Here is a 19891-nt window from a genome sequence, read left to right as displayed (position 1 = left end):
ATATATTCTTAATTTTAAAACGATTTTGCTCGGAGTGGGAGTGTAGTAATAAAGCAGGTATTGACCAGCTCTTATTGATTGTGCTGTCCTCGGGCAAGGAACACTGACCTTGCTCACACTCTTATTGCTTACGCTTTCCCTGGCCTTCTTCATCTATGCCCGCTCAATAATATATTATTAATATATATTTTTAGCAAAAACTGTATGTTACAAGGTTAGGGCTTCTTAGTGATTTTGGTTTTGCTTTTTTTCCTTCCACACTGCCTTGCCTTTGGGGTTGTACAGGGAAGAAAAGCTTTTGCAGACGAGTTGCTCCCGGGCTGCTGTTCACAAACACCTTTACACCAACTCGCTTGCCTGAGCTGATGGAGGCCAGGCACAATTTCCCCCCCCCCCCCCACTCTTTTTAATTGATAGATTGTTCAGCTGCCAGTCCTTTAAGGGACCAAAATTCACCATGTAAATATAGTCAGGGGAAGAGCTATACCTCAGGTATTTAAAAGAAAGATAGCACATATTTCCAGTGAGATTCAGAGTTAATAATGCAATTTAATTGTTGATCGCTCTTTGGAGATAATTATAACTGATTCACCTCTGCCTTGCACTTGAAGCTGTCCTTTACACCCAACTCAAGGTGGGATTAAGAGTCTGGGATGGAGGTGTCAGCCCTTCCAGCCCATGCTCCAGCCCCTCACAGCATCAGCACCTCACCAGGACCTGGAGAAGGGCTCCAACATCCTAATTTCACCATTCTGTGCTCTCCCATTGACTGGAATCTCCAAAACTTGTCAGATATAAGCAGTTCTGTCTCCGCAAAACCTAGGTCTGATCCAGACTTTGTGCTGGGTCTACATCTGTACTGGTACAAAACTAACTATGGAAATAGAGGAGTACCTAAATGTTTTATTCAGTGTTGTTCACAGCATTCTATCTTTTAGTGACCAACTTCTATTAGGTGCTAGAGAGACTAAATGAGAGTAGAATATAAAAATCAACATAAAGGGCAAAATCATGCACTGATTTGCAGCCCTTGTGGTGTGAGGCACTGGGGCAGGAGCCTGCATACAGGGCTGGCTTGGAGAAGACCACCTGGTAAACTGTTTACTGACCAGGGTCCTTAGCAGAGAGTTAAACTTGGTTTCTTTGGCTGTTTAATTCCATAAGCTACTCATTCTCCCTGTGCATTAGCAGCAGTTATCCAGGAAAAAGCCTGAGTTATCTGTGATCTACCTGAAGGACACATTGCATTCCAGTGCCTGGCCCACCATGTGTACTGGTATTTGCATGTGCAGCTCGTCACTGGGAGCCGAACGCTCAATGACACTTTTGTATGAATGACACCATGGGGGAAAAAAAATGAAATAAATTGTATCGCATTGTATTCCCAGCCATTGAGGGCTCTTTTGTTTAGTTTGATAATATTACATGTTTAATAAAACACTGTTGAATTTTGATTGCATCTTGTGAGCACAGTCCTTTATCCTTTCGCCAGCTGGCTGATACAAAAGCTTATTTTCTTTTTAAAGATATTTTAATTCCCAATCTCCATCTCTCACTCCCCGGATGAGTGGGAGCTGGGGGCGGGAGGAGGCACAAAGCCCAGCCTAACACTGACCCCCTTCGGCCGGGCCCTGGGGTGGGGTCAGCCTGGGATGCCCCTGGGACAAAAGCGGGGGAAAGAGGCAGATGCAGGTGGGGGTGGGAAGGCGTTGGTTGGGTTATTTGTGCCTCTGTATGAGTAACAATGAGCAGCCTCAACGCTCAGCTAATTACTTTGCATCAGCATGAGAGCAAGAGGAAACACAGGCTGCAGGGCGGCCCCAGCTTTTCCTTGGGCTTTCTTACCCTCCAGTGGGAGCGATCAACAAGTTCACCTTGCATTAGGGCTGCATCGATCAGAGCTGATTAAATCCCAAACCGTGAAAAACTTCATAAACTCTCCTTCATGATCAATTTATGTGGAAAGTCCCCATTTCAGTGCTTCAAGATGCTCAGGCTGTTTCCAGGGGCTCCTTTCAGCCTCTGAGGAGCTGATGTCTAAGCCATGGACACCTCACGTGCATCCAGGTACCAGCACCTCCCTGAAGCCATCTCCATAATCAACCAGTAAATTAAACTGTGCACAGGCACAGGCCCTCAAACTCCACCAGCTACACCACCATAGAAAAAGTTTAATTAATTCTGTACGCTTTGGGGTTGGGCCAGTAGGGAATTACTGTGTGCCAGCCCAAGCCCAGTCTTGTCAGATCAAGAGAGCTCAATAGCATGGGCAGGATCAGGTCCCTGGGACCCATTTCCCAATCAGACTTGGCCAAAACCCAAAACTGTCCAGCTTGAAAGCATGAGGAGACACTTCTCAGATTAAGGACTTAAAAAGTCTGCTCCTCAAATAACTTCTTTCACTCTCACCAAAATCCCAGGAAGCCAAACACACAAAAAGAGCTTCCACAAAAATTCTCCTGAGTTATGGGAAAAAACTGGTGAAACCAAGCCCTTCCCCACTTCCAGCTCTACTCCCTCTCACCAGCCACACATCCAAGGCCCACGTCTAGCATTTCTTGAGCTAAGAAAACACAAGTTTTTCTTGTATTAACATAACCGCGTCTTTAAAAAATGTAGATTTGGAGGCAGAGATTATTTGTGGTGCTGTTGATATGTTGTTGCAATAGCAAAAGATGTACACAATATTTACACTGTATTTGACCACATAAAACATGTCGTACACAGACACAATTTTTCATTAGAGGAAAGAGAGCCAGAGGGCTCTTCATGCTGCCAGTGCTAGCGCTCCTGGTTTTCCCCCTTATTTTTTACCTTCAAGAACAAATACAGTTTTAAACCATCATTACTGTATTTGGAACAGTTAATATTTCATATCGTGACATCGCTGCTCAGAGGTAACAGGTTTAGTTGATTACTATTTGTTTATAGTGCTGGAGAAACCTGCAATCATAGAGAACATAAAAGGATTGCAATTAGATCTATTGGTTGAGAGCTGCACTTCCCTGACCCACTGTAAAGTGCTTAGCACTATCAAAGAGATAATGCCTACTTGCAGCTGGCACATCTGTACATAATAACATGGGCTACATTGACACAGCCACTAAAGACTGCCACTACCCTCTTTAACTAGCAGCAGAAAGCAGATCATGCTTTTAGAGAGCGCATCAACACAGCCCCCCCAGCGCTGCCAGCAGCTTTCCTGGCTCCTCACAGGGTCCCGGCAGGCACTCTGGACAAAAGGCCAGGGGCACACCCAGGTTTGGCGTCCTGGGGGTGGATTTTGCCCTCTGGACTCCCTGTGGAGCATTTCCCCAGGAAGGTAAATCCAAGGGAGGCTTGCACCAGGATGCCCTAAGGAAAGCGGCTTTGCTGTCACGGGGTGGGCAAAGCAGGGCCTGACCCCACACCTGTTGAAGTCACAGAGACTCCAACTCCTGATAATTTTCATTTTAATGGAGACTCTGAAGTGATTGCTTTACCTTAGATAAGAATGCAAATGCTACTCAAGTGTAAGGCACACTTTAGGACACACTTAAATATTGTCTCTACTCGTGGCCTGAATTGGGTGAATCCCATGGGGGAGCATCACACATTCAGCACTGATTAGTTCATCCTGCCCTGCTCCATTCACAGATTTTTTTTTGTTTTGTTATTTCATTTAATGGAAGGCTTCTCAGGCTTCCCCTACACTCTGCTTAGCATCACAAGGAGGACCATGCTTCTGGGACATAACTTTGTTAATTCAAGGTCCAGCTGGATGGAGCTTTGAGCAAATGCTCCTCAAGTGGACACATAACCTATCACAGAGGGGTTCCTTCATTCCCAGAGCACCAAGGAAGCAGGCATTTGAACCAACTGCAAGGTGATCCATGCAAAACTGATATAAAAGGCTGCATAATATAATGGAAAAAGTTCAATAAAACTTGAAGAGTTCATCACCCTACCCAAGATCAAGGGTAACACAGTGAAAAAAGGGATTATACAACTATAAGGCTGAAGAGAAGATTCCACCTCCTCTTATGACAGAAGTGAAGGGCTGCTCCCACTTACAAGGAAAAGTTCAAATTTTCCTGAGAAATTGAGTTGTGGCAGGAAAAAAAAAAAGTGTTTGGATTTGACCTCCTCAAAATATTGTCTGGGATATGGTCAACACCTTCCATTTTGATCCAATTTAAGGTGGGATTTTTTCCCAGTTTACTGAACTCAATTTATTTGTTACAATGCAACTTAAAGATAGAGAAATGTTTTTACTTGTATTGTATTGTTATTTTTATGTTGGGCCAAATTAGTTAGTTGTGACTATTATGTTATGGCTGAAATTCTCAAAAACTGTGAGAAATTATACTTTAAGGTTATAATATCCAATAAATCCTTCAGTGGTGTAAGTGAGAGCAAAGCCAGGCCCTTTTTCTCTGAAATAAGACACAGCAGGTAGAGCAGAGCTGCTTTAGGGCTATGGGCTCCACCATGATGGGAGCTGGAGAGCCTCCTTGTTGGCATCTTGGTGCTGCTTTGAAATGGAATTTCCAGCTCTCTCTAACCCATCCCATTTTCACATGCCAGGAGTTTTAAAGGAAGGAAGCAACAAACATCAATTTAAGGTACTGGATTGTACCAGATCTCACAATCTGAATGTAAGGTCTGGAAACTTGATGCTTTTCTTAAAATTCACAGCTTGAGGAGTCCTGTGACTATAAAAAACATGAATTTTAATTACAATTGTTGCTCATCCTCATTCTTCTTATTCCACTCATTCCTTTCAGGACTGAAAGGAAAATCTTGATAACAAATCCTCGAAAGGCCAACGTACAAAACTGATATAAAAAATCCAATTTTGTCACTTTTTCACTGGGGACAGCCCTACCAGACTCATTCTGGTCCAACCTGGCCATTGGCGAGACTGAAGCAGACAAGACCCAAAGTTTCATGGTTTGCACCAGAACACAACCAGGGGTACTTTTTTGCTTTGCCTCTCACTTGTGCCACCCCAACACACAAAGAACAGCCAGGGCCATTATCGAGCAGATCATTTGTCTTCCTTCCTCTGCCTCCCCTTATCTCTGTGCTGTATAAAAGTACATGTGGGATCCTGTCATTCAGAACGTGTTGTTGGGATGCAAACACCAGCTTGATTGCAGAGCAGAAACACCACTCCCCACCAGAGGAAGGATTTGCTGCAGAAATCATTGGGTCTGGGTTTGTTTATGTTGCAGCACTCCAATAAGTGGAGCAGCTGAGTGTTTATCCTGCTGCAAGGAAATTCAAGTTGGTATTTGTAATAAATGGTTTTAGACTTGAAGGGATAAAAACAATTTTAAAATCTATGGGAGAAAGGAAGGGAGAAATAGGAAAATTATCTCAGCAAAGTTTTTCTGTACGATTTTGCATTTTACTCCTGCTTCCTTCTCCTGGCAGTCCCCATCTGTGCCTGCACCTTCAGCAGGTCCTGGTGTGGGATGCACCCATTCCCAGAGTGTCCCAGTCTCATCCACCACCTCAACAAATCCCAAAAGGATGAGGGAGGAAAGCAAACACAGGGCAGGAGCCACAAAATCCACCAAAATGCCACACAACCCATTTCTGTGCTGTTCCAGGACTTGAGGATAAGTTCTCTATAAATTGCAGAGTTAAATTCCCATTCACAGATACGTAAGCAAAAATCCCACCTAATTTCAAGCCATTTGCACTGCTCGTGCATGTCTGAAAACGAGTCTTTGCTCAATAGCATGCTTGGCAGGTTTCAAAAAAATAAGGAAAAAAGTCACATTTCTAATACATTCGAAGCACACCAGTTCGGGTTACACAATATCATAAGCATCCAAACCCTTGAGCCTGCCTGGCTTTGTACCTGTGAGTTTGAAAAATGCGGCCTGAACGCCTGACATGGGCATTTGGCATTTCTTGCGAGGATGAATTGCTTCAAAATTGGCTACCTAAGGTCTAAGCAATGAGACATGGTAATGATGCTGAAATGACGGTGGAAGGAGGGAATCTGTTGATGGCACTGGAGTGGGAACAATATTATTATTCTCATTGTTTCGATATCACCAGCACGTTATCCACAAAATAATGGAATATAATGAAGCGATTTATCCTCCGCAGACACATATTTTATAAAGGCTCAGAAAGAAAGGACAGATTTCTAAATTGCCTTGGCTATTCAAATTTAGACCAATACAAAACACACTAGAAATGACAGGAATTTTTACCCACTTTGGGAAGACCGTGAGGATGCCCAGAGACCCCATGGAAGGATTCAAGCCCTTCCTTTGTTAACTCTCCTGAAGAGTTCACTTCTTCACAATACACATGAGATTCTTTTGGACAAAACACCTGATTGTTCCTCCTCTTAAATTGTGGAAAGATGGATTTTACTGTAAACGCATAACCCATGGATACAAAACTAACTCAAACTCACCATCTGAGAGAGTGACTCTGCAAGCTGTCCTCCACAATGTGATTTTTTAGCCCCAAATTCTGCACCACCTGTAGCACACTCAGCCTCTCATCCAACGCTATTTTTACCTGCCAAAGCATTGTTTAAATTCACGCCATTACTGATGTCTGCTGTAGCTGTGGGACTTCACCCTGGTGCTGAAGGAAGGATTACTGAAGGATGGATTTACCGGCTTTCTCCAATGAGACCTCAGTTTGGGGGAATCTCCTCTATGAAATCGAAACCACAGGCTGCAAATGCCTCTGGGCAAGCCATGCCTGGTTTGCAAAGAGCCCTTGTGTTTCTTCAGTGTGCCAAAGGGATAAAACCCAGCCTAAGGAGCACATTACCTCGCAGGAGAGAGCAGTAGCCAGGCACTTTGAAAAGCACGTGCATGCGTACTGCAGAGAGATGGTATCAGCAGGTTATAGATTCCCTAATTCATAGAGTATCAAAGATCAATGAATTACTTAAATGACAGCTATTTGCTGCCGCTCTGATGGAGTTTCCCATCTCAGCTTTTATTCACTAATTTTCAGAAGTCTATAAAAAGTTCTTTCCCTTTTTCTTTCTATCTTTCCTTTTTTTTTTTTTTTTCTAAGTGGTGGGAGATATTCATTTAAATAAAAGAGGAGCCATGACTTTTTTCCATTGGTAATCTGGTCCATGTGTTCCCTGCAACTGAGCGTTTTCCGAAGGGCCAGACTGTCTGGGTTAATTGTTTAATGCTTTTAGTTAGAATTAAACTTTGCACCTGCTCTGACAGTGATAAATTAAATGTGCTCCTTTTCCAATACTGTTGCCCTCTTTAAGTAGAGACCAAGAAGTGTATCTCCCTTCTTTCCCAGCGTTTGAGGAATCTGTGCTACACTTGAGTGTAAACCAGTATAATTTGTCACTAGAGCTAGCGCCAATTAAATTGATTGCGTTGGACTGAACTTTAGGACCTCTAATGCAAGCACTAAGGGAAAAATGGGCTTTTTTTCTGCCCATTTCCCCATGTGGCACTTAGACATAGCTCAACAGTGGAAGGCTTTCAAGGTTCAAAAGGGTTTTATTTTCAAAAGAAATGGGCATTGATCAGTTGCATTTAAAGGCAAAGATAATTCCCGAGCTTGAAGGCTGGATTTGTGTTTAAGGCCTAAATCTCTTTCTTTAACCTTGGGGGGCCAGTATAACATAAAAGCCACAAAGAGATTAAGATTACAAAGGGTTTGCAAGTGTAAATGATGCAGTGGTATTCTTCAAACACAACGCTGGCCGGCTTCACCACCACGGCCAGGGTCAGCATTTGATCTGTTGATTTTACACCTGTAAAAACAACCCGTGTTTATTTGTCACTTCGGCGTTATCTTGGCAAATGTTTGGGCGAGAGCGCTCCGGCGCTGAACTTGCTCGCGCGGGGGAGTTCGAGCTCGCCCGCTTAGAGCTGATTGAAAAGTAAACACTCTAAAGGTCAGCCCGGCAGAGACAATACAAAAAGCCTTTTTCTTTGTCAGCGTGGCGCAGCCCACGGGAAGGGCCGGAGCGGGACGCGGGGCTGGGATGCTCGGGAGCGGCGGGGCGGGCGCGGCGCTGGCCCATCCATCGCGCATCCCGCATCTCCCTGCCCGCACCACGCACCGTGCCGGCCGGGAACGTGCAGCAGGGAGTCACTCTTTGTACCTCCAACTCCACGGAGAATTCCCCAGCTCGCAGCCCTAAGGTGCCCCAGCCTAGACAAGGCACCCTCGTAGGTCAAGGCTCCTCTAGGGAGGAGCTCTTGGTGTGGTGCCTTTGGTGCCTTTCCACAGCTGGTCCAGCAATTGATACATCCAAAAGTGCCACTTTTTACCAGCAATTCAGAGGCAGGCACTTACACACATCTCCCTTTGAAAGGGGCTGGCCAATAGTCCATGCAAGCTTTCCACCAGAACCTTTCAGTCTGGGGCCACAATCTCTCCAGCAGCCTGTGCCAGGTCTGTGGACTGCACGAGTTTGCTCAATTGTAAAGTCCCAGACACTCTGAAGGGAAGCCCATGCCTCCCCAGAACTCTCTTCTTTGTTCACAGAGGGGAAAATAAAAGTACCAAAGTCACCACTGTGCACCTGGGATCATAATCCTGCTGCATGAAAGGAACAAGTGTCAAAATAATGTCTAAGATGGAGCTGGACAAGCCAGGGACCACAGGGCAGATTTATGCAGCATCATGCTAGACAAGGAAACTATCCAGTGTTTTAAGATGGTTTTTAGATTATGTTTAAGGTCCCTTCCAATCTAAACTATTCTGTGCTCTTCTGGTTGGCATTAGATGAATTTGCACATAGATACTCCCACGGAAAAGATGTATATCATGGTTCTGTATGAACATAAACTGCTGCACATGTGCATACATCAGCACATGCACAGAGGATGGAAAAGTGGTGTCAGTTCTTTATGGACACTCACCAGACCTCCCCACTCCCATCCTGCTCCTTGAGACACCTGTATCTTTGCTTCCCAAGTCTAAGTGAAGCTCAGGGCCCACCCATCAAGGCTCTGACCTTCATGGTTGGTAACAGGCACAAACACGGAGCCGCCCACACGTGCAGGCTGTGCACAGCTCACAGCACAGGCCAACATGGAAATTAACAACACCTAATCAGAGCTCATCAGCCAAGTACAGGCACCCACAGCTGGGCACAGGGGCCCACAGGCACCTACATGGGGGGACAGTGGGCGTGCATCCATAGATCTAGGAGGATGTATAGACCAGATGCTACTTGCTCCAGTGCATGACCTGGCTGTGAAACATTCCTGTTAGCACCTGATACCTGAGAAGGTAAATGAGAACTGACTATTTCAAAGCCACCAGGCTTCCCCCCCCCCCACCACACACTTCTGTCCTTTTATTTTGAGAGACTTGTTTAAAACTCTGCAAAAGTAAATGTTGAAGCAAGATATACTGCACTTGAAGCCCACTCACACAAGATGACGCATCAGCTCACCTCATACTGAAGCTGTACAATGTACCCAAACTAGAAATCAAGTAGAAGCCATGCCTGGGAGTTCCAGCTGCTGAATTTACCAGCTAGAAAGAGTGCACTGTGGCTGACCAGCACAGTTGTGCTCCTTGGGGAAGGGAGCAAAGGAAGGGCACAAAGGCCAGTATCATTCCCCAGGCTTGAAATTTAAGACACATGCAAAGCCGATTGCAGTTTTGTTGCTATTCCAAAAGTGCAAGTTGTTTCAACAGAAGCCTAATCTGTGTATGTCTGGAATAGGAATGAATGGATTAGCCTTACAAACCCTCCAAGATCAGGTCAAGATCGTTCAAGCGAACCACAGCTACAGCAAAGTTGAATTCTGCATCCAGCAACTTGCACCACAAACACAACACTGCTCATTGTAAAAAGGGCCCGGCGTACCCGCGCTGCTTTGAGGAGTCTTTTGAGGATGACTAAGAAAGGGAAAGATTAGTAAACAGTGATGTGTGTACCCAGATACACACCAGGCATTAGTCATCCAGCGTGCTACCTGCACCAACCGGCCAGGGACGCCTCCAGGCATTGTTTGAAAGCCATCTCCTGATTACAGCCCAACAATGGCATTGTTTGGGTGGAACTGCAGGTATTTGTGCTGGGCATTCAGCTTTTCCACTGCTCCTTGATTGGTTCTTTTCAACCGAGTCCCATTAAATTAAAGTCCCTTCGCTGAGCATATCAAAGTAACACCTGAGAATTTTTCATAAGCATTACTTGACCCAGCTGATGCATTTTCATGTTTGAAAATGATTTTCACTCACAATGGGAATGGTTTCTCCTATTGTCAGGAAGTTGCTTTTGTTTCATTGGATGTAACTAACCAGCCCAAACCTCAAGTGCCATTATGATATTTGGCAGAGGTTCTCCAGATCGTGCATTTCTTTGGAGGGGTTGTTGAGAAAAACAGCCCAAATCTGAGTCAGGCAGAGAGAAGGGGAATCTGGGTCACTTTCTGCTCAAATGAGTTCCCATATCATCGAGCAGTGAAGGCCAGAGCTGCCATACACCCCAAAATCAGCAGAAAACAGAGCTCCCATCAGAGCCTCTTCCTCCAGAGGTTCAGTGACAGGTGAGCAGCATTTCTGTACTTAAAAATACAACTTATTTTTTTTGACTGAGAGAGAAAGGTCATTGCAAATAGTAAAGGAACTGGAGGGCAAGTTTCCAAGCACATCAGAAAAAAGTTTTCCGTGCATGAAAGTGGTAAAGTCACTAAAGCCTGTGGAACACAATCAATTCTAGAATTTGGGGCTGCTCATGTTCCTCATCTTGGGGGCTAAATACATTCCTTTCTGGATATGTTTATAACACAACACATGCTTCTGAAAACATGTAAAGGTCTGGCTCCATATCCACACGCAGGCAAAACATCAACCACTCTGGGAAATTCATTACCCATTGCCCTGGGCAATCACCTCCCTGTCCCCACCACCATCTCCTGCTCTTTTCCTCCCAATGTAAACAAGCCCCAAAGCCCCTCTGTCTCTCCCTACTTGACTAAATCCTGCAGGAAACTTTCACACTACTTGACACACTTTCCTGCACCAAACCATTCATTTTGACATATATCCATCCTAAATCCTGTAATTCTTCCACGAGGAACAAATTAGCCTGCAGCACATTTCCATCACTTGTGGCTCAGTCATGACAGACTGTCTCTCTCACACTGCATTCCCTCTTCCACAGTCCCATGGATCCAGAAGACCCTGTCCCCAAAACATCTCAGATTCACCAAACAGCACAAAATCAAGAGGAAGCAGAGAACACACAAGTGATCTTCATCCCCTTCAAGGATCACACATGTGTCCAATATCCCTCAGTGTCTAGCACATATTTAAGCAAATCACATTACAGGCAATGGAGAGATTTACACTGTTTTTTGTTTTGGTTTTTTTTTTTTCTTTTCCTAGTAGAGAATTAGCAATGGGAAAGAACCACCCCCCATCCTTGGTCGTGTTCATTTTATGTAGAGGCTTTCATGAGAACATAGCTGCTGATACATTAATTGAGTGGCAAATGCTCTAAAACCCAGAAAAAAAGTTGGAATCCTAACATTTAAAAAAAACAATCTCTGGCCCATATTCTGCATAAAAAACCACATTTTGAAATACTAACAACAGACGTGAGCAAAGCTGGTGACACCCTGCAAACATCTCCCAGCAATGTTCATTGAAATTTTGTTTTGTCAGTTTGGGCTGACTTTGTGTCTCCCTTGTTGTTTCCTTTGGCTAACCCGATGCAGGAAGGTACCAGCAGGGATTGCTCCAAAAAAAGAGAAAATTTTCAAGCAAGTGTGAAGGGTGCTCACAGAAAGTTAAGATTCCATGCTTTAGTTTCCATGTTGGCCATTAAAACCAGTCTGAAAGAGTTCCTTTTCTGTAACCAAACAGGAAAATGCCACATGCCCCATCCAGCTTTGAAGGCAAACCTGCATTCTGCTTTGACTACACGTGCAAACCTGATCTATTTATTAATTCAGCAACAGAACTAATTGGTAAATAATTTCAAATAAATAACTCATCTGACAAAGGCAGTATCCTGCTAATAACTGCAAACAGAAAAGAGGCAAGGCAAGACCACAACACGATGATGAACCATTGATCTCCAGCAGTGAAAGGCAGTAACTCTGAAGCCCAGGGGGCATTTTCATGGCCCAAGAGAGGGGAAGGACCAACATCCCTGTCTGAGAAGGTGTCCATGTAATGCTGAGGAAGGGAGATCATACCAGAGCTAAGGTCTGGTCTAATTTCTTCTATTTCAGTGTAGAGCCTTGACCAGGAGGATCCACACCTTCTCCTCCATCTAACTGGTGATCATCTATTACTCTCTGCCCCACCATCCTACATCTGCTCTGTTTTTAACTGAAAAAGCTACTATTAGAGCCAGGTCTGGAGAGAGGGACCCCTACATCCCAGGAAAAATGATGGGTAGAAGGAAACATCCGCTGAGAGGCATTTTTGAACCGCCACATAAAATGACAGGCTTTGTTTAACCCAAATCTCGGTCCATGCTGAGGCACAAGTCATTCCACACAGCATTCCTGCTTGGAAAGAGTAACCTCAGCAAAGCCACAGCTAATGCAAAACCTCTGCCTGTCTTGGGGCAAGTGAGCAGCTGACTGAGATTTCTCCTGCTGTCTTTGCCTTGATTGCAAATAAGAGACACGGTAAGAAAAGTGATTATGCTTAAATTCAAGTGGCTGAACTTGTTGGTGGGGTGGGGTTTTTTTTTCCCCCTTCTCTCCTCCTTTTTAAAAAGACATCCCTTAGACAGCTGAGCTAATAGAGTCCAACATCTTTGATGATAGTGATGCTAACACTAGAAACAAATTATAGTGTTCAGAAAGTTTGAAAGACTGAAAAGAAATGCAGAACGTGTAACACCAAATTTGCCTGTCAAGTACTTTTTTTTTCTTATTACTGCTTGTTTCATTTTATTTTATTCTTAAAACTGATGTTTTTGCAGCTATCTGCCTCCCTATTGGAAATTCCAGGCTTGGAGAATACTGATTTGCAACTTCAATCACTGCCTGACAAATACAGTCCCCACTAAGTGAGAGCTGATCCATAACAGGTATTTCAAATTTTCATAAGTCACAACACATCACCCTAAAGCAAAGCACTTCATTCACAGGACACACTCTTCTGCAACCAGCAAGCACTTTTAATTTTATATTTCTAAAAAACATAAAGCCAGCTTCATATTTTGACTGCAAGTAGCCACATGCTTACACTGCCAGCATCATCTGGCTGAGCTGCTCAGGATTCAGCAGAAATTCCCTTAAACGAAACCAGCTGAGAGTCTGGCTCAACATTTGAACATAACTCTGACTCCCTACATTTGTTCTTTTGTGTTATTTTCCCAGGGAAAAAAAAAAAAACAAAACCAAAAAAAACCCAAAAAACACAAAGCCAGGCAGGTCCAAGCTTTCCTGCTCCACCAGATGACCAGTTACAAGCTGCCTTTTCACCTTGAAGATGGAGTGAAAGCCCACCCACGTCCTCAGCAGGTGTGAGGTGTGTAGCAACGTGTGCCCAGGTAATAAAAGCAGGGCAAGATCCAGGAGTTATGGATGTTGCTTGCTGGCTTTTCCTTCGTGCAGCAGCACCTGCCTGGAAAAGGACTGCACAAAAACCTGCCACCTTGGCACAAAAACCTGCCACCTTGGCAAAGGTGCCACCAAAGAGGAGAAAGCAGCACTGTGGGACACGTGTTCCTCATGCCCAGAGGTGCAACAGAAGGTGTCCCACAAATCTCCACTGTTCTTAAAATAAATAATATTGTCATGAATGATGGAGGGTGGAAATAGATGATCTTTAAAGTCCCTTCTAACCCAAACCATGCTATGGTTCTGTACTGCTTTTTCTAGGTTTGAATCAGCAGAAATACTCTCTCTGCATTGAAGGAGTTATAGCAGAACCTGGAAATTTTATTTCATCTTGTTTTCATTTTGCTGGTGCTCTCTGAGTGTTTAATGCAGATCTGCCCTCCAACAACACGGTGGAAACAGCACATAAATGAGAATTTCTGAGAAAAGGCATAAACAAGAATTGGCTGAGCCCTTCTAAACGTAGCCACAAATGACACCAAATTTAACAAAATGGTACTGAGAGAATCAGGTGATCTCCTGGTTTTCCACAGCTCTATAAACATCATCTTCAGCTCTCTGCGTCTGTGTTGGTTTCTCACATCCTAAATTTCACTTTGGCTTTCGAGTTCAAAAACAGAGCATAACTCAGCCCAAACAAGAGCACTTCCACCTGAGTCTCTAACTCAGGCCAGATTAGCTTAAAACTCAGCCCAGGTTCATCAAAAGGTTTGCAAAACCTCTGCCAGGCTGGGCTGAGCTGGGGTGTGTAATGGCTTTCAGCTGCAATGGCTCTCACCCGGGTTTGGGGTTTGCTCACTGGAGTTTTCCCACAGTCCCCATTAGGGCTCAGATGGGAACTGCTGCTCCCCACCCACCTCCCTTATCTCTGCATCTCACAACTAATATTATTAAGCTAATGCGTGTGCTTTGCTCTTCAGCCATGGGAAACCATCCTCCTCCTGTCCCTTTGATTTTCCTATTGAACATGAGAACACAAACTTAAATTTGAGGGTTGCAGCATATTTTGTTGTACTGACCTCACCCAGGACTGTCTCACGGATAACAAAGTATATTTTTAGACCACACAGAACTCTGAAGTTTTTTGTGGGGTGAGATAATTTGGTGTTTGATATTCACATTTAGCCTAAAGGTGCCTGGAACGTGGAGAGCTCCCAGCAATCACAGTAAGGGATGGTTTCACCTTTGGATCCTGGGGTCTGTACACTCCCTTAAGCACCTTTTTAAGGACAACTGTGCTTTGTGAGATTATACTCTAGCTCAGCTCTACCTCCCTGAGGGTGGGCGGTGCCACAAAGCAACAGAGAGAAATTAAGCCTGAGCAGAGCTGGCAGGAATTCCCAAATTTCCTTCTGGTAGCCAGGCCAGTCCATCTGATGCTGCTCAGGAGGCTGGGTGCACCCATTTGGCACAGTGATTCCATGGGATTACCAAGGGGTCCTCCATGCCCATGTTCCTCAGGGTGACCAACACAAAATTTACCTCAGCACACCCAGTCACACCAAAAGTGGCACCAGCAGATGGGAGCAACTGGAATCCACTGCCCAGTAATGAAATGTACCTGATTTTGGGGGTGTACAAGGCAACTCAGCCCTCCTTCCCTCCCTGGGCTGGCTTTTTGCTAGCAACACACACCAAAAACTCGCTGCTTGTTCTGAGAAAAGTGTCTAGAAAAGCAAATTAGGAATTAGGGGAAGGTTGCACAACAGGAATGGAAAAAGAACAGATTCAAGTCAAACCACAATCCAATAAAGAATTACCCACTTCAGCAAATGATGTTGACTTGAGTAATTGCTAAAAACCCTCAAGTAATAATTCTTCCTGACGCTATTTTTTAAATTTGGTGGTGATTGCTCTGGGAATGGTTGCACTTTTACTGAGATCAACATTCAAAAATCATCTTGGGTCTCTGCTGCAACACGCAAGAGGCATCTCCAGCCCTTCTGGCTCCCAAAAGGGTTCTGGCCATGGCTTCACTTTGCACCACAGATCTAAAGGGTCTAAAGGACCCATAGCCACCCAAAAACCCAGCAGGCTCTTTCCAGCTGTGGCAGCCTCATCTCCAAGGTCCTCTGAGCACAAAAGTCCAGTCCTGGGCTCCTTGCAGGTCGAGTGAACACCTAAAGACAGCACCTTGTCCTCCCACAGGATGCCATGAGAAATTTCTTCAGAGCTTAAGAGACACAAAATTATCCAGGATAATCAGTTTTAAGAGTGAAGCAAAGCCTTGTGTCCATCTTTCTATTCACTGAGTTGTAATCAAGGTATGAAATAGGGAATGAAGTTCTTTCCAGAGGAGCACTCACTCCTGTCTTCCTAGTACTTCCCAGACTTTTAGGATAATGTTTTTCCTCATAGGAAGAACATTAGGGTGTTTTTTATGATTTTAGGATAATTCTTCCTCATAGGGAAAGGAAGAGCTTGTCCTTGTCACTTTTCTGCAAGAGATTTCCATGGGTCCACTTAAAAAAATGCCACAGACTATCATGGGACTTGCTTGGGAATTCAAAATCAAACCAATTTTTTCCAGTACAAAAAGGTGTTTCTGTAAAACCAAAATTATCCAGGAGAAAGTATTGATCTTTTTTTGGGAATATTCACATTACTACCAGGAAACTGAGTTATTTCCTTTTGTGCCTGTTCAAAGTTAATCAGAAATATTCAGATGGTCAGAATGATCCTGAAGGGTTCCATGTTTCCAGTGCCTTTCCCATGGCAGGGCTTGTCTTGCACCAAGCTGTATCCCAGACTCCAGACTATGGATGTCACCAGACAGCACCATTCTCTGAGCAGCATTTGGGGTCAATCAGAGTGAATATAAAAATTCCAACATGAGTTGCTTCTTTTTTTACATTTTTGGTTTGTTTTTTTTTTTTTTTCCCATTTATTGTTAAATTTAAATTTGCATCATTTCCTCTGGAGCAAAAAGAGCTGAACCTGTAACATTTAAAGCTGACCATTTCTGTGAGGTGGCCATTCCCATTTTTGTTCAACCAAATCTTTATCCCTTCCAATTTTATTATTTTCCTAGTTTGTTTTTTTTTCCCCAAACTTTTTCAATTTTATCAGCCCTTTATTTTTTTATGATGCTCCTGAAGGTGAGTAGATCAATCCCACAGATTCTGGTTAGGCTGGGGGACAGATTTGGAATGCCTGCATCTCCTTCCTCCCTTTGCTCACTTCCTGGGCTGCTCTGTTTGCGCTCAGGGAATCAAGGAGCACTTTGGCTGTACTTAACTAGGCACAAGAAATATATAAACCTTCAAACAAAAGGGCTGGAGCCAGCAAAAAACAAACCCATGCATAGTTCCTGCAGTGCAAAAACTCCAAATATTTCTGGCAGAATTCAGCTATTTATGCTTATCCTCTACTTTACTTGTTTTCACTTTTGTTCAGTAAAGTAAAGCCCAGACTAAATACAGGACAATTAGACCTGGAAAATATTTAAACTATTTATTTATCTGCTATTTGGCCAACCTGAATGTTTAACATCAGATATTTTTAGCTGGAAACTCTTTTTTTTCTTCCCTGCCTTGCACATCCCACGCATTTTAGTGGTGAAGTTCCAGGGATCCATGGTCTTTTTCTGGAGGAGGGAGACAGACACTTAATACTGGGGGCAAGGAGAAGCACTGGAACACAGTAACTCCTCAGCACAAATGCAAGTCAGAAGAAGCAGAAGCTGGGTTTTAGTGTGATGTGTACATAAATATGTTAAATAACATATATAAAATTACAGCCAAACAAGGCAGGTCACTCCCTCCAGTGTCACTTCACTCAAGACCCTTTCTTAGGAAATTTAGCTGTGCTTTTAGAATTTCTAAAATAGCCTGAAGTTCTGGGGGCTGCAGCAGGAATTTAAGAGGGGCCCAGGATTTAGCATCCCATTGGAAATCAGGTGGGAGTTCCAGTGGTTCCCAACACCCTTGGCTGGGAGCCATCCACAGCATGGAGCCAGGATGCCCAGGGAGATATTTCTGGAAAAACACCGGCACAGTTGATAGAACAGTCCTGCCTCTCGACCTGCCTGTGGTCCCAGAGCTGCTGGAAGGGACCATGGCACAAAAGTGGGAGTACATCCAAGATTCTTCCAGCCAGGCCCCGTCCCTCTACAGGCACAGAGGGGAACATGTTGTTGAACACATCAAAAGGGGAAAAAAATGCTAAAAGCACAAATGGTTTTATAGCTGTATAAATGTGAAATTAAATGTTCATTCCATGTTAAGCTCCCTAGACTTAAGGATGAAGTCCCTTAAAGTGAGCAAACCCACCTGTCAAACCAGCTCACAGGGAGCCCTTTCTACCTGTGATGTCTCCTATCTGTCTCCTATCTGTGCCTCTCAGGATGTCTGGCTACCTCTGCACCAGAAAGCCTTCCCAAAAACTCCCCAAGAGCCTCAAAACCTCCAAGGTTTGCAGTCCTGCAGAACTTGGCAAATGCATCTTGAAATTAAAGGTTGAATATAACGTGAGAGCTGACCTGCTGACTTTTTTTTTTTTTAATCCTTTCTCCTTTCCTTTTTTTTTTTTTTTTTTTGCTTCTTAAAAAGTAACCTTAAGACATTGTTTTAAATGGCCCACAAGTCAAATTGAACTCAGCCATGAATTATGGTCCAGGAATGAGAATTTTTCTGGGTGGACAAAAACTATCACTGCACTGAAGTCATCCAATAGACCTATCACGTCTTCAGGTATCTAAGAAAATAATCCACTGTCAGCAAACAAAAAGACCTTCAACAGCTGATGGGAGCTCGTGTCCAGAAGTTCATCCAAGTCTTTATACAACTTTTGCTTCTTGGAAAAATAACACAAAACTGGCTCTTCTTGCCCATTCCCACCTTTCCCTGCCCTTTTCCTCCCCGCTCTGTTCACTGCTGCCAAACCCTGCACCAACGTTTGCTCTGGCTGTAAAAAGGTTGAGAAAGTGTTTTTAAGTAACAGAGACACTCCTGGACAAACTCTCCCTTGGGAAATAAAACCTGTGAGCAGCCACTCCGTGTCACACGTGGTTTATGTGCCACATGTGGAGCTCAGGTCTGCACAGCTCTGCCTGTGCAAAGCCAGCCCAGGTAAAATCAATAGAGGGGGGAAGGAAAAAAGAAAGAGAATTACAGCAGATTCTGCTTGTAGTCAAACCCAGACAGATTAAAAAAAAAATAAAAAAAGACAACAAAAATCCCTGAATTGAATAGATTTTGGGGCCAAGACCAGATGCTCATAAAACTTTGATAACGATAGGATGAAATATGCGTGTGGGGGCTGCTTTGGTAACACTTCCTCCACATTCACCCACTCCCTTCCTCTGCTGCCTCTTCCCAAACCAAAACATCCAAGTGGAGCTTTTCCACCCAGGGCAGGTTTCTGCCATCCTCCCACCCCCGTTTTCCTTATTTTTTTTAAACATTTTGAGAAGCCTGGACCCAAGCTGGTCTCACCAAGTCAGATGGCAAGGGCCCTCTCAGGAGCACTCTGTGATGCAAGTCAAGCCTTGATGAACAGCAAACACCACCCACACACACAGAAAGCAGGGGGGAGCTGGCAGCGTTGGTCCAAGAGCAAAATTTTTCCATAACAAACAATTCCTAGGGATATTTCTTCAGTTTGCTGGCTCCCAAACTGCAGCATCTCCTTTCACAGCTCCTATTCTGCTGCACACGCAGATCATCAATGTTCTGAGTGTATCCTCCTGCATCCCAGAATGCCATGGCCACAGGAGGGATGATGTGCAATTTGGAAAGCTGTGATTTTTATTTTCCTGACTCAGCAGCAGCACAATTCCAGAGGCTTGGTGGGGAGCACAGTGTCCAGCCTGGAGCAGTGCAGGTCTCCCTGCTGCCACTGGCACCTCTCCCATGCTGGTTGGCACTGGAAGGGATGTGTAACACCAGCCTGAAGGAGTTTGGGTCCTGCAGGTCCCCTGCTTTGAATGGCCTTTCTGCCAGACCGAGGTTTCACCCCAAAACTTGGCCCAGGAACTCCAACCAGCACACTCAGGTTTAGCTCAGAAAGATCATCCTGGCTCTAGAGTTACATGAGCAGCTGAGTTCAGACAGCAGCACCAATTTACCCGCTCTGTCCTCCAGACAAAGTAAAATCCAGACATGGGAAATGCCTACCCTTCAGCACAGCACCCACCTTTCCCTTTCTGGCTTTTGTTTTTAGATTTTGCAGTTTTGACAGCTAAAAATGCACCCATCAATCGGGACCAAAACCCAAAGATTTTTTTTCTTTCTTTTTTTTTAATTCAGTAAACTGAAAATGCTCACAAATTGCTTCAGGCTGATGATATATCGATTTTCTAAAATAATACTGATGATTCCAATAAAATTGAAATCAATTTT

This window comes from Molothrus aeneus, chromosome 3 (assembly GCF_037042795.1).
Source record: "Molothrus aeneus isolate 106 chromosome 3, BPBGC_Maene_1.0, whole genome shotgun sequence".
NCBI classification, from domain to species: Eukaryota; Metazoa; Chordata; class Aves; order Passeriformes; family Icteridae; genus Molothrus; species Molothrus aeneus.
The sequence above is the reverse complement of the archived record's forward strand: the minus strand, read 5'-3'. Positions refer to the sequence as shown.